The sequence below is a fragment of the Capra hircus genome (assembly GCF_001704415.2).
Source record: "Capra hircus breed San Clemente chromosome X unlocalized genomic scaffold, ASM170441v1, whole genome shotgun sequence".
Lineage (NCBI taxonomy): Eukaryota > Metazoa > Chordata > Mammalia > Artiodactyla > Bovidae > Capra > Capra hircus.
In genome coordinates this window covers 64,430,495-64,445,666 of record NW_017189516.1, presented here as the reverse complement: position 1 = coordinate 64,445,666, position 15,172 = coordinate 64,430,495, and positions in this window count along the sequence as shown.

Genomic DNA, 15,172 nt, shown 5'->3' with positions numbered 1-15,172 from the left:
GTGTGTGTGTGTGTGTCCCTTTTGTGGTTTTGCTATGTGGCTCCATCAGAAACTTGCATCCCTCCAACTGATCATTGCTCCATTTCCTGGCTCTAGGCCTGTTCCACTTGGTTTCTGCATCACCTCTACTGTGTATTAATTGACTCTTGAGCATTTTTCCTTCTCTTCTAACATGGAAAGAGGATCAGTCAAACAGCGGTTGAAGCTCTTGCATTTGACATCAGAGCTCAAACTCTCTCAGAAATGTCTTAATTCCTTCTTTCATGCTGACTTCAGTTTTACATTTTTCTATGAATCCTGCTTTGATCAGTCGAGTTAGACAACATGGGCTGCTTGGCATGAGGGATGGGGAACACATGAAGGATGATGCTTGATGAAAGAAAAAGACAAGGACTAAAATTTCCAAGGGGAATTTTTGCTCTCAGCTTTCAGGAAAATGGAGAGTCGTGTATATTGTATCCAGTAACTCAGTGATCAAGAACGTCCAATTGGGGTTTTCCCTTGTTAAACTTGAAATTGACGATGAAAAGGGCACAATAAAGATTGGTGTTGAGTAAGTAAAAATCACCCAGAAGGAAGACAGCGGTAAACCCCAAGCCTGAGGGAGGGTGTGTCTCCCCCGTCTGCAGGGAGCTCTCTGTATGATGTTGAGAGCATGATCCCCTGAGCTGTGGGGCTGACCAGGGTCTCTGAGCTGGGGGTACAGTTCCTCTGTGAGCCCCTGGGGCAAGTCCTGGAATCTTTCATCACCACTGAGTTTACTAAAGACTCACAGCCCCAAGGACCACTCAGGGAGTGTCCACTACACTACAGATGGTTTACTAAGAACATGCAAACTCGGGTATGCATATGGAGGAATAAAAACACTAAGAAAAAAACAAGTAATATTTCTCCTTGGAGTGATTTGTTTATAGACATATGAATATAGAAATATATCCTTGGAGTGATTTGTTTATAGACATATGAATATAGAAATATATATAATATATATGCATGTATTGATAGTATACCTGGATCAATTACAACCACATGCACTGATACAGACTCATACACACACACACACACATACCCTACCCTAGGAAACATACCTGTTTCTTTTCGCTAAATTTTTAAAGAATATCTATCATCTTACTCTTTGCTGATGTTTTGTTTTTAAGTTTCTGAGGTTTATGTTTGAATTTTCGCATGGCTGCTTTTTCAGAAGCCAGCTTTACTAAAGTGTGCTTCCATGTTAAGTCACTCAGTCATTGTCCAACTGTGTGCAAAGCCCCTGTACTGTAGCCCCCCAAGCTCCTGTGTCCACGGGATCCTCCAGGCAAGAATACTGGAGTGGGTTGCTATGCCCTCCTCTGGTGGATCTTTCCTACCCAGGGATGGAACCCGTGTCTCTTATGTCTGCTGCTTTGGCAGGCGGGTTCTTTACCACTAGCACCACCTGGGAAGCCCCTTACTGAAGTGTCTTTATGTGTAATTATATGCACGTTTGTGGAGGGCATAGTTCAAAGCATTTTGACAGGTGCACACCCTCTTCATGACCTCCACAGTCCAGATACAAAATTCCTCCATCTCTGCCAAAAATCTCTTTTTTCTTGCCATTAATGTCTCCTCCTTGAGCCGCAGATAACGATGGATCTGCTTATGCTCTCCCCTTCTAGAACCTCAGACAGCAAGATTATGCACCTTGCATCACTTTCCGCCGGCTTAAACACTCAGCAGAATGGTTACAATTTTATCTCAGTGTCTGCATATACAGGGAGTCACATTTCTCAAGCCAAGTGAAAGGACATTGTTTGCACATAAAAAATTGGGTATATTTTTCATGTAATAGAAAGTGCTTTTGTTTGTACTATCTAGGTGGTTTGAGTGAGTTCAATATATTAATAACAGTGAACACAATTTGAATATCACTGTGGATATTGTTTTCAAAGGTGTCTGTTCGATAATGAATCTAATTGTTTTTGTTGGGTTGTTTTGCTTTTAATATTGGGTTCATGTGCATGCTTCCTCTGTACCAAATACACCCTTTATCACACATGGATTATATGAAATCAACGTCTTTTTTCCTGATACAGTTGACAATATATGCAGGCATGTGTATTAAGTCGCTTCAGTTGTGTCCGACTCTTTGCGACCCCGTGGACTGTAGCCCACCAGGCTCCTCTGTCCATGGGATTTTCCAGACAAGAATACTGGAGTGGATAGCCATCTCCTTCTCCAAGGGATGTTCCTGACCCTGGATCAAACTTGGGTCTCCTGTATCGAGGGGGATTCTTTACCCTCTAACCCACTGCAGAAGCCCTGACAATATATACCTTCTTATATTCAGTTCAGTTCAGTTCAGTTCAGTCACTCAGTCGTGTCCGACTCTTTGCGACCCCATGAATCGCAGCACGCCAGGCCTCCCTGTCCATCACCAACTCCCGGAGTTCACTCAAACTCATGTCCATCAAGTCGGTGATGCCATCCAGCCATCTCATCCTCTGTCGTCCCCTTCTCCTCCTGCCCCCAATCCCTCCCAGCATCAGAGTCTTTTCCAATGAGTTAACTCTTCACATGAGGTGGCCAGAGTACTGGAGTTTCAGCTTTAGCATCATTCCTTCCAAAGAACACCCAGGGCTGATCTCCTTCAGAATGGACTGGTTGGATCTCCTTGCAGTCCAAGGGACCCTCAAGAGTCTTCTTACATTGCGTATACATAACGTCCTTAGGGCATATAAGCATACTATGTGTACTTGCGTGTTTGCTTATGTGTGTTTATGTGTCAATGTGTGTACATCCATACATGTATCTTTCAGTGTTTAAGCCTCTATACGGGGTTATGACGGAAGAAAAGTGTGTGTGCTGAGAAAACGAAACACTGTGAGTTTTTCCTATCATATTCTCTAATGAACAGTGTCAGGGTTTGATGCTAAAGCTGAAACTCCAGTACTTTGGCCACCTCATGTGAAAACTTGACTCATTGGAAAAGACTCTGATGCTGGGAGGTATTGGGGGCAGGAGGAGAAGGGGACGACAGAGGATGAGATGGCTGGATGGCATCACTGACTCGATGGACATGAGTTTGAGTGAACTTCGGGAGTTGGTGATGGACAGGGAGGCCTGGCGTGCTGCGATTCATGGGGTCGCAAAGAGTCGGACACGACTGAGCGACTGAACTGAACTGAACTGAACTGAGAGCCCCAGTGTCTGTCATGATGGCTACATGTCAAGTTTCCAGGAAGTATATATATATTTTTTAAAAGGTGTATTTTTTTCATTTCTTCCTATAACTTTAGATTTCTCCATGCTCATTTGGCTTTAAACATGACTTGCTTTGTCTTGGCAGTTAATTATGGAACTACTGCTCAGATTTAATATGTAAACGAGCCATCCTTGTCACTTGACAGTTACTTGGTCTTAGCGAATGTATTTCTTCTCTTTTGAAGGTCACATTTCTCGCGGGCACTAAGGTGACACCTCACACTTAATCTTTGGGGAGAATCAAAGAAAATCCTAGTTATAGCTCATATTTTCATTACTTAGATCAATCACCATGAATATTTATTGTTTTAAGGTTGAATGGAAACTGGAAAAAAAATGCATTTCTGTGGAAGAAAGAAAGACGACAACACTTACGTTGTTTACTGTAAGTATGAGAGTTTCACTGCTCAGAGTATGTTTGGGTGGAAATCTTGGCACAACGTCCGTCTATAACCCACACACCTGAATTCTACTCCTAGTAACAATCGGAGGGGTGAGCAGGCTCTGGTCCCTAAGATTTCCAAGCGCTGTACTTTGTCATGAGACAAGGGTTCAAACACACAGCTTGGAGGTCTCCTTCCAACTGTGAGTGTTACTCAGTGAGCATAACCATGTGTAGACCTGTATTTCACATCATACTCATAGGACTTAAAACATCCTTATGAACTCATGTCTCAAGGGTCTATCTTGAGTCTGCATGTCAGTGTCCTTTACATTTTTAAATTTTACTTTTTAAAATTTTATTTATTTATTTTTTACTTTACAATACTGCATTGGTTTTGCCATACATTGACATGAATCTGCCAATTTTACTTATTTTTAATTGAAGAATAATTGCCTACAGTATTAAGTTGGTTTCTGCCAAACATCAACATGAATACCTTTTAAAAACAACCTTATAACATCTGCATTCATTGAAGGTATGGTAGATGAATTTGAACCCAAGGAAATAACCCTGAGTTCAACCGTAAAGGCAGCTTCCATTCAAAGCCACGAGGATGCTGGCTAAGATTTATATTCCTAAATTCTTTATAACGGCCCTAAACTACCTTCCTAATTTTCCATGGGCTCATGAGTACATATTTGACGACAATTTAAGAGTCTTAGGTCAATTCTATGAAAGAAAAGTGAAAGTGAAGCCGCTCAGTTGTGTTCGATTCTTTGCGACCTCACAAATTGTAGCCCACCAGGCTCCTCCGTCCATGGGATTTTCCAGGCAAGAGTGCTGGAGTGGGCTGCCATTTCCTTCTCCAAGGATCTTCCAGACCCAGGAATCGAAGCTGGGTCTCCTGCATTGCAGACAGATGCTTTTACCATCTGAGCCACCAGGGAAGCCCGATTGTATGAAAAGGTGGGATTAAAAGTCTTGCCTGCTTCCCTTACTATTGTAAAAACTACAGTATTCATCTCACCCATGGAGTGAGGCACAGATCAACACATGATGCACCATTGCCAATATTCTCAATTTGCGACCATAAATCTAACTGATAATAAATTAAAGCAGAGATGTATACTTGTATCTTGTCTCTCTCACAGTTTTTGGTACAAATGAATTCAGAATCAGTTAAGCTTCCGACAGTGCTCTGGTGCTATGAGTTGTCAACCAGTTTGCATTCGGCAGGGAGACACGATTTGTTGGAATATTGGGTATGTATGATATCCTAATATTCACGTCAACATGGTCATGTAACATTTCCATTGTCAGGACTTTTATCCCTAAAATAAGCATATTGTGATAGTATCAATTATGCAATCTCCAGGACCTTGGACTTTATGTGCACTGAGTTAAATTCTGGAACTTAATCGCCCAAGAAAGATGAGTTTGTAGGGGTGGAAGTATCAGATCATCAGTCAGTTCAGTTCAGTTCAGTCGCTCAGTCGTGTCCAACTCTTTGCGACCCCATGAACCACAGCACGCCAGGCCTCCCTGTCCATCACCAACTCCTGGAGTCCACTCACACCCATGTCCATTGAGCTGGTGATGCCGTTCAACCATCTCATCCTCTGTCATCCCCTTCTTCTTCTGCCTTCAATCTTTCTCAGCACCAGGGTCTTTTCAAATGAGTCAGCTCTTCACATCAGGTGGCCAAAGTATTGGAATTTCAGCTTCAACATCAGTCCTTCCAATGATCATCAGACGTTTCTAAAAAATTTCCACCTATTGACATTTAAGCAGGAACAAATAGAGTTTTACTAGAAATAGCTTTTACTTTAAAAATATTTTTAATAGAGGAAATTACAATACTTTGTTGGTTTCTTATTCTTTTTTTTTACACTTTAATTAACTTCAAGCCATGGCTGTGATGCGGCTACTCTCAGTTTCCTCAGTTTATACCAGTTTCCCAATACACTCTAAGCGCTGAAACAGAAACTTGTACAATAAATCTTTGTCTTGTTCAATTTTCAAGTGCTTTGTTCTTATAAACACTGACATCACCCCACATAGCTACACAGAAGCATTGAGAGGTGTGAACAGCATTGGAACGACATGTGTTGATTTTGGGTAGAATGGTGGTTATTTAAAGAATACATCATCTTCAGTTATCATGTACGACTGATAACGTGTGTCAGGAGAGAACCCTGTTTGCTCTTTACTTGGATCCAGAACAAGACAGGGATGGAGGTACAGATACTAGGATGTTGGGAAAGAAGCAAGTTGGTTTCCCACTGTGAGGCATGGAGCCCCAAATTCATGGAGCTCCTGAGAGTCTTTGGGGTCCTGCTGATGATGTTGGGGGGGATCTATGTACAGAGTTGGACAGGGCTTAATTCTTAAGACAGACAGCAGACATCGGCGTCATGAGAAATGGTAACCGTTTGAGGCTTAATTTATAACAAGGGATGATCTCACTTGCACACTCAACTTTTTGTTCTGTATTCAGAAAAATTTCTCTGGGTTCTAAGGGGCAAAATTCTGCTTTCTGTGTGGTGTTTTCCAGTGAAAGTGAATGTTGAAGAGGAATCCTTGGCGATATTCAATGAGCTGGTAGACAAGAACAAGATTGAAGAGAAAGATATTGTGAATTTCATTGAAAGTGGTGATGGAATCATACTTTTTCCTTAATAGATCATTCACCCAATCTGATCTGTAAACATGCTATCAAGAAACAAATCAATTTGCTTAAAATTTCTTTCTCCATAAAAACTAATTCATTACTTAAAAAAAAAAATCGTCTTAGAAATAGTGGGGAATGGTAATAATCGGTGGATATTTTTTTCCTGTCCTTTTGATCTTCCCCCAGAGGACTGTCCTCCCTGTACCCAAGAGACTTCAACAACCTCAGAGTAAGTCTCTTTCTGATAACATTCTACTGAATAAATTAATATGGACACCTGGTGATTTTACACCTGCCAAATGCTGTAGGTAACAATTATTTGACTCAATAACTTACATTCTATCACTGGAGAATTTTGTCTGTTACATTAGGTACTTTCTCTTCTCTGGAGCCATATTATATTGCAAACAGGTTCGTTGATTCATGCTGAGAAGCTTTGGTGAGAAAGCTTTATCCTGTAGGAATCTTGCAGACCTGACTCATCACAGAGAAGAAGAAATCCCCACAAGTTGGTGGAAATTTAGTGTCCCCATCAGTCCTGACCCCGTGGTTGTCCACACACATCCCTCCTCCAGCAGAACTGGGATTAGAGAGAGCTCAGGATTTCTGCAAAACCAGGGTTTAATGTCGCATGGGCCTGACAAAACCAGTAACGGCCCTTCCGACCACACTGTCTGAAAGGTGCATTTGGTTTAAATCCCTCCTCATGAGAAGATTTTCTTAAAGTGGGATCTTTAAAATTTCTCAACTAAGACAGCCTCAGAAAATGACACTGATCTAGCCTAATGTGTAGCTTTTAGTTTTCTGTTGGGAAAGAAAAATAACACACAAGAAAAGCCAAAGAAAACACTGGCTTCCAGATGAATGTGATACGGAAGATAGAGTGCATATGTTTAATGGAATATTACTCAGCCATTAAAAAAATCATGACATCATTCCATTCACAGCAACGTGGATGGACCTAGGGATTGTCATACTGAGTGAAGTCAGAAAGAGAAAGACAAATATCATATGGTATCAGTTATGCGTGGAACCTCAAATATGTCATGAAACAATTTATTTACAACAGAGAAAAAGACACACAGATACAGAAAACAAACTTACGGTTGTCTGGTGAGAGGATGTTGGGAAGAGAAGGATTGGGAGTTTGGAGTTAGCAGATACAAACTATTATATACAGGGTGGATAGACAACAAGGTCATACTGTATAGAACAGGGAACTATATGCAATACCCTGCAAATAACCTAAATGGGAAAAGAATACGAAAGAAATAGATATTAATATATATTCATATAAACTAAGCAGGTTGCTGTAGCCCTGAAAGTAATACAAAGTTGTTAATGCACTGTGCTGCAATACAAAATAAAAATTAAAAGTTAACTCTTGAAGACCCCCAAAAAGAAAATTCATGCAATTACAGGCATGTGGTCCAATCACAGAGCCTAAACATGCACTCTGAAATCATAGCTCCTACAATCCACCCCCAATAGGAAAGGTCACCCCATATGTACATCCTGGGGAAAATTCCACAGGGACCCCCACCTACATCAGAGATGTGGAGTAGTGAGGTCCACCAGGATTCTGACATTGTATCAGCTCCCAGCTCCTGTACCCTGCACAGCCTACTGCCTGAGGCTCACCCCTGCCAGTCATCACACAATCGACTCTACTAAACCTTTGCTCCTGTTTTGCTCACCTACAGAAAGAATCTCTGAGACCAGACACACCCTCGTCTCCATGGAATCAAGATCCACAACACGAAGACGACTTTCCTGGTTCCTGAGTAACAGGATCCTTCTCTCCTCACACTCACACTCCCTCTCCCATCTCGTCTCTCCTGGTCACTGATTACATCTTGCTTGGTGGTGTTTGATTTCTGAGGGTTTAAATAAATTGGTTTAATATACAGCTGAGTCACCTGTATGTGGACCAAAAGCCCCCATTTTACAATACACAAATATGCACATTAAATTTAATTATAGGGAAACATATGCCTATAATAGGATAGGAGTTCCATCAGAGACAATTCTGAGAAAAATAAAAGGAGATGCTCTAGAGGTGTCCAGGGGGAAGGAGATAAAGGACTAAGCCATCCTGGGACAGGGTTGTTGACCCTCTTACTGTCGTGGGAGGGGCAGGCTGGCCAAGAACAATGCCCCTAGAAATCATCTGTTGGATCATAGGGAAAGAACTTGTGTTCCCTTCTCTGAGCTTCATAGAGAGTGTAACAAGCCGAGGGCCACAACAGGAAAAGTGCCTATTTTGACAGCACCTGGACTTCTGTAATTGAACTGAAGCCCTGATTTTACTTAAGGACTTAGATCACTAGCAATCAGAGGTGACCAGGTTCTGAGCCTTGGTGAATTCATAGTAACAGGAAGTCAGGGCAATGCTGGCAGGAACAAGATGATTGACAGCCAGACAGGAAGCTGTAACTGTTCACAACATCTAAAGACAGCTTTCCAGCCTCTTGTGCTTCAGAGGGCAGCTGATGGTAGTGCTTCCAAGGAGAGGCCATTCCCATGGTCCTGGGGAGAGCACGCGGGTCAGGTATCCAGGGTGCTCGAGGGGTTTATAATCTGAAACATCAACCATCCTCAAGATACAGAATGTTCCAAGGGTTGGGGCAAAGCAAGCAGATTTGGTCTAAGAGCTGGGAAAGGAATATTAGACCTCAGTGATATTTAACAGAATCAATGTTTTAGTTCCTGTATAGACATGACCTCCAAGTGGGCTACAGCTGGCCAAAGTCAAAGGCACCGACCATGAATGTTTCCATGGGTTAGTTGGTAGTTACAGAGGTCAAGGGCAATATTTAAGTTCTCCCACTTGTATAGCAGAGTGTATGCTGTTAGACTTTGGACTCTGGTCTTCACAGGTGGTCTGGAAATGCTGGACTGGATGAGCGGATATGAAAATAGGCAACTGAACACTAATTAAGATGGGGAAACTCTTAAGTAATATTGAAAGGAAGACCTGGCATAAATATGTCAAAAAATTTGAAATACACATATATGGATTTATGTATATTTATATACACATAATATACATATATATATATGACTTGTGTATTTGTGATGCCAATATTAATATGGAAAAACCAAATAATCACATCAAATGCAACAGATACAATCATGAGGAAGCTATACACAGATATATATTACCGGAAAGAACACTTCTGATGAAATGCACACATTACTTGGAAGATGTGTTACTAATTCTGACATAGACAAAAAAATCCCAAAACTTTTACTGTCTTTAATCCACTAAAGAAATTAAGTTGAATGTTTGATAAATTTTCAGGGCTGCTGCTGCTGCTGCTAAGTTGCTTCAGTCATGTCCGACTCTGTGCGACCCCATAGACAGTCTCCCACCGGGCTCCCCCGTCCCTGGGATTCTCCAGGCAAGCACACTGGAGTGGGTTGCCATTTCCTTCTCCAATGCATGAAAGTGAAAAGTGAAAGTGAAGTCGCCCAGTTGAGCCCAAATCTTGGCACCTCCATGAACTACAGCCTACCAGACTCCTCCATCCATGGGATTTTCCAGGCAAGAGTACTGGAGTGGGGTGCCATTTCAGGGCTAGAAGATTTAGTTAACATTTTTCTAAGGAGAAATACCACTAAACTGACAGAAAGTCACCCGCAGACACATGATCGTGACTTCATATCAAAGTATTTTCATTTCTAACTTCATCCTCAATCTTTTAAACATAATTAAAGACTTTCACTTTTCACTTTCATGCATTGGAGAAGGAAATGGCAACCCACTCCAGTGTTCTTGCCTGGAGAATCCCAGGGATGGGTGAGCCTGGTGGGCTGCCATCTATGGGGTTGCACAGAGCCGGACACGACTGAAGTGACTTAGCAGCAAAGACTTCCAACAGGTTTCGTTAAGTCCTGTATACCCAGAGAAAACATTGATTCCAAAATGTACATGCACCGCAATACACAGCAGCAGTATTTCTAATAGACATGGACATGGAAGCAACATGAATGTCCCCCAACAGAGGAATGGATAAAGATACACTTGTTGTTTTTGTTTACCCACTAACTTGTGTCTGACTCTTGGCCACCCCGTGGACTATACCTCTCCAGGCTTCTCTGTTCATGGGATTTCCCAGGCAAGAATCCGGGATGTACACAATGGACTACAACGCAGCCATGTGCAGAGATGTGGATGGACCTACAGAGTGTGACGTATGTCCAAAGGTAAAACACAAATACAGTATATAGCTTATGTGTGTGGAATCTATTAACAGAAAAGGAGTACGGACGAGCCTAGTTCCAGGGCAGAAGCAGAGACACAGGCAGAGAGCACAAATGTAGGGATACCAAGGGGGAGATGGGGGTTGAGAGGATGTGGGAGACTGGGCCTCACATATGTAAATACTGCTGATACTCTGAATAAAGTAGGTAACTAAAGAGACCCTACAGCCAGCGCAGGGAGCTCTGACTGTGATCGGAATGGGAAGGAATTCCAGAGAAGAGGGGATATATGTGTATGCAGAGCTCATTGACCTTGCTGTAAGGCAGGTCTAACACAATGGTGTAAAACAGATACACGCCAACAAAAATTTCACACTTCTACATACACATGTATGCCGTGTCATAAATAGACCAACATACCAACATACAGAAGACCAGCCTTTGCTTTACACATACATGAGAATCACCATGAAGAGAATTATACTTTGGTTCAAGGAGTAGTATTTGTAGAGACTGTGTTAATTCATCAGTTCAGTTCAGTTGCTCAGTTGTGTCCAACTCTGCGATCCCATGGACTGCAGCATCCAGGCCTCCCTGTCCATCACTAACTCCCAGAGTCCATCCAAACCCATGTCCATTGAGTCAGTGATGCCATCCAACCATCTCATCCTCTGTCACCTTCTTCTCCTTCTGCCCTCAATCTTTCCCACCATCAGGGTCTTTTCCGGTGAGTCAGCTCTTCACATAAGGTGGCCAAAGTATTGGAGTTTCAGCTTCAGCATCAGTCCTTCCAATGAATATTCAGGAATGATTTCCTTTAGGACGGACCGGTTGGATCTCCTTGCAGTCCAAGGGACTCTCAAGAGTCTTCTCCAACACCACAGTTCAAAAGCATCAGTTCTTCGGCGCTTAGCTTTCTTTATAGTCTAACTCTCACATCCACACATGACCACTGGAAAAACAAAGGCTTTGACTGGATGAATATTTGCTAGCAAAGTAATGCGTCTTGTTTTTTTAAAATGCTGTCAGGTAGGTCATAGCTTTTCTTCCAATGAGAAAGCATCTTTTAATTTCATGGTTCCAGTCACCATCTGCAGTGATTTTGGAGCCCAAAATAATGTCTGTCACTGTTTCCATTGTTTCCCCATCTATTTGCCATGAAGTGATGGGATCAGATGCCATGATCTTAGTTTTCTGAATGTTGAGCTTTAAGTCAACTTTTTCACTCTTATCTTTCACTTTCATCAAGAGGCTCCTTAGTTCTTCTTTGCTTTCTGCCATAAGGGTTGTGTCATCTGCATATCTGAGGTTATTGATATTTCTCCCGGCAATCTTGATTCCAGCTTGTACTTCATTCAGCCCAGCATTTCGCTTGATGTACTTTGCATATAAGTTAAATAGGCAGAGTGACAATATACAATGTTTAAGTACTCCTTTCCCAATGTGGAACCAGTCTGTTTTTCCATATCCATTTCTAACTGTTGCTTGTTTCCCTGCATACAGATTTCTCAGGAGGCAAGTAGGGTGGTCTGGTAGTTCCATCTAGTGAATAATTTTAGACAGTTTGTTGTGTTCGAGATATTCAAAGGCTTTTGTGTAGTCAAAAAAGCAGAGGTGTTAATTCATAGAGATCTAGTTTATAAGTTCAGTGTTTTATATTTTCCATTCTGACAGTGTCATAGCTGCTATTACATTGTATTTATTTCTAAATGTTTGAACACCACAATTAACAAACCAGTTAATGGATTTTGTACATATCAATTGTTTCATAACTGCCTTAAATGTAATGCCTTATTGCCGGGGTCCAGCCCCGGTGAATCCAGGGAATTCAAAGGGTGGACAGCGTTGGCGTGGAAAGACTTATTTATTGATTGATATAAGATTAGATTAAGAAACAATAGTGTAGTAGGAGAATTAAGTGGAGGAAGAAGGCTGAATAGCTTGGGTTACACGGAAGACCAATAAAATTCCAGACAAGGAATCTGCACCATCTACGTTGGGCCACCGGCGCTCGCTTGAATATCTAAGGGTGCCTCGCCTTACTCTCCCTTTTGCCCGGGTCTTAACAGCCAGGGGAAGTAAGTATACTTGGCAGGCCTCCACGCCCCAGATGGAAATTCAGCCTGAAATTAAAGTAAAGAGCAGAGGGAGGAAAAGGGAGAGAGACACGGGGCGGGGGGGGAGCCAGATTCCCAAGAAACCAGGCCGAGAGACTTGTCCGAGAAACTGGTCCAATCCTTTATTGTTCAGAAGGCCTTTTATACTTTTGATAAAACATGGAGATCAATGGGTAACACAAAATTATGTAGCATTTGCAGCCCAGACTCTTTCTGTATATCATTTTGTATACAAAAGGTCTCAGGATTTACATTATCTTCTGGCAAAGAGGCTTGTTAACACTTTTTGGCTCTCTTCCTTAGTGAATGTTAATTTTGTTTCCCCTGAAGTGTTTTTCTTTAATCTACATCTCCTTAAAGGGCTAAAGTTACATCTCTATAGAACAAAGGTGCAGTGGGTTATAACAAAGAAGGTACTTAACTCAAAGATCTAATGTTGCTAATACCAGGCCTACTACTTGCTTTTCTATATACCAACTATATCTAAAAATAAAGGATATGAAAATTTGGCAGCAAGCACTGACTCAACAAATGAAACCTTTAATCAGTCCTATTCTAAAGATTTTGACTCCTCGGAAGCCCCTACATTCCTAGGATGTTTTAAGCTTCCTGTGCCTCCTGTGGTCAGGAGGCCTCAAACAATCACACGCGCAGCTGTAGGAGTCCTGCAGGCAGGCTAGAAAGCCATCAGAGGGGTATTTGGATTGAAACACCCTTTCAAATGCAGAAGACTAAAGCCCTGAATTGACTCTTCCCAGAGAGTGTCAGAAGAGTGGAAAAGCAGAGCACAAAAGCCGGCAGATTTTTGTTGGGGTACATGCTTAGGAATTTCCAGAGGGGCCCCTGAAGTCTGAGCACGCCTTGCGTATGTGAGCTTCCTTCCTCATGACCTTGTCAAGGGCGGGATTCCTCACACTGTCTTCCGGCACCTTTTGAAAGCGAATGCACGTCTAAGGACTTCTTTGCTGATTCAGCGTTTAGAACTTTGCCTTCTAATCTCTGATTTTCTAGCTATGATCTCACACGCCTTGTGGCCACAAAACCATAAGAAAAACAGAAGCATTATGGTAACAAATTTGATAAAAATCTAAAACAGTCTATATCAGAAAAAAAATCTATTAAAAACCAGTGAATGCATTTGTAGAATTTTGATCATGTAACCAACCAAGGCCACTGTTCAAAACACATTAGGATTTATATTCTAAAGTCAAATATTGTATTCTTCTCACAGATTCAGACTTAGCCCACTCTTCCAACTATTCACAGAGCATCATGCAAAACCTTCTCTAGGGGATAGCCCCTCACTGTAAAAGAGGAACCTTACACACTCTAACTTTCCACCTTCCTCTGGTCTCATCCTACAACTTCTTTTAAAGAGCAGTTGTTTTGGCAATTGTTTATTAGCTTGTATTAATATGTATCTGAAGCCTTTCACAGGAAGACTGTTCTCTGGATGACGGACTGAGCCTTTCTGCTTCCTGCTGAATTCTGAAGCTTAGGCTCTTGTTGGCACTAAATCTGTATTTACTGAATTCAGGCCAAAGTGTGCACACGAAGAATGTTACAGAGCACACATTCTTTATGATGCATATTGAGGCAGAAGTTTAGCGGACATTGTGTGGAATTACTTTCTAGTACTTTACTGCCAGATAAAGGAGAGAGCAAGGCACACTGCAGAGAAGGAAATTTTTCTCTCCTGCGGTGCACACTTCTTGAGAAGCACTAGCCTGGAGTTTTCCACTGTGGTACTGTGTCTCGTTTCCAACATGACATCATCTAACACCAATTATTAGTGAGGCGTGGAGGGGTGGAAAAATGCAGCTCCTATTCATTTGATAGTGAAACGGTTTGATTAAGGACTATGTCCAGGTGCTGACGGTCTGAAATACCTAGAATGGAATTAGGTGTCCAGCTTTCAGTTAAGCAATAACGTGCGATGAAAAGGAAGCAGACACTGACCCATAAAAAGCAGTCCTGGAACATAGAAGCAAAGGTGCCCAGTGGTGAAACACAATGGAGCCTTTCTCCATGGAAACTGCCTTCTCTGACATTTCTAGGAAATCTCCTTCTGTCCACATCAACCTGCAAACCCAAAAGTTTCCGCAACGGTTAGGAAGGTCATGGACATTTCAGACAAATGGGGCACCCTTGGGAACTATGAGAAATGTCCAATGTAGGTCCATTGAACCTTGGTCATGAATCCTTGAGGGAAATGGGTATCTTTGGCGGCCAAGGTCAAAAGTTACCTTGCAGAATTTGGATAGGAGTTGTGCAATCTAAGAAAGAAAAACAAGGATCACAGAGAAAAGAGGACAGTAAGGGGCATTAAATCTTCTAGGAAAGAGAGGCTTCATAGTCACAGAAGCTTGGACAAACTAGAGAAAGAAACACCAGGAGACATTTCAAGCAGGGATTGTCATTATTTTGGAGGAGGGGTTGCAAGAGTACTCTTTGAGTAAAAGACAATTCTGTTTTATTTACCAGTTTGTTACCTACATTTTGGGCAATATTGATGAACAGAGAATTTAGAATAAAGACTCCATGACTTCCTTC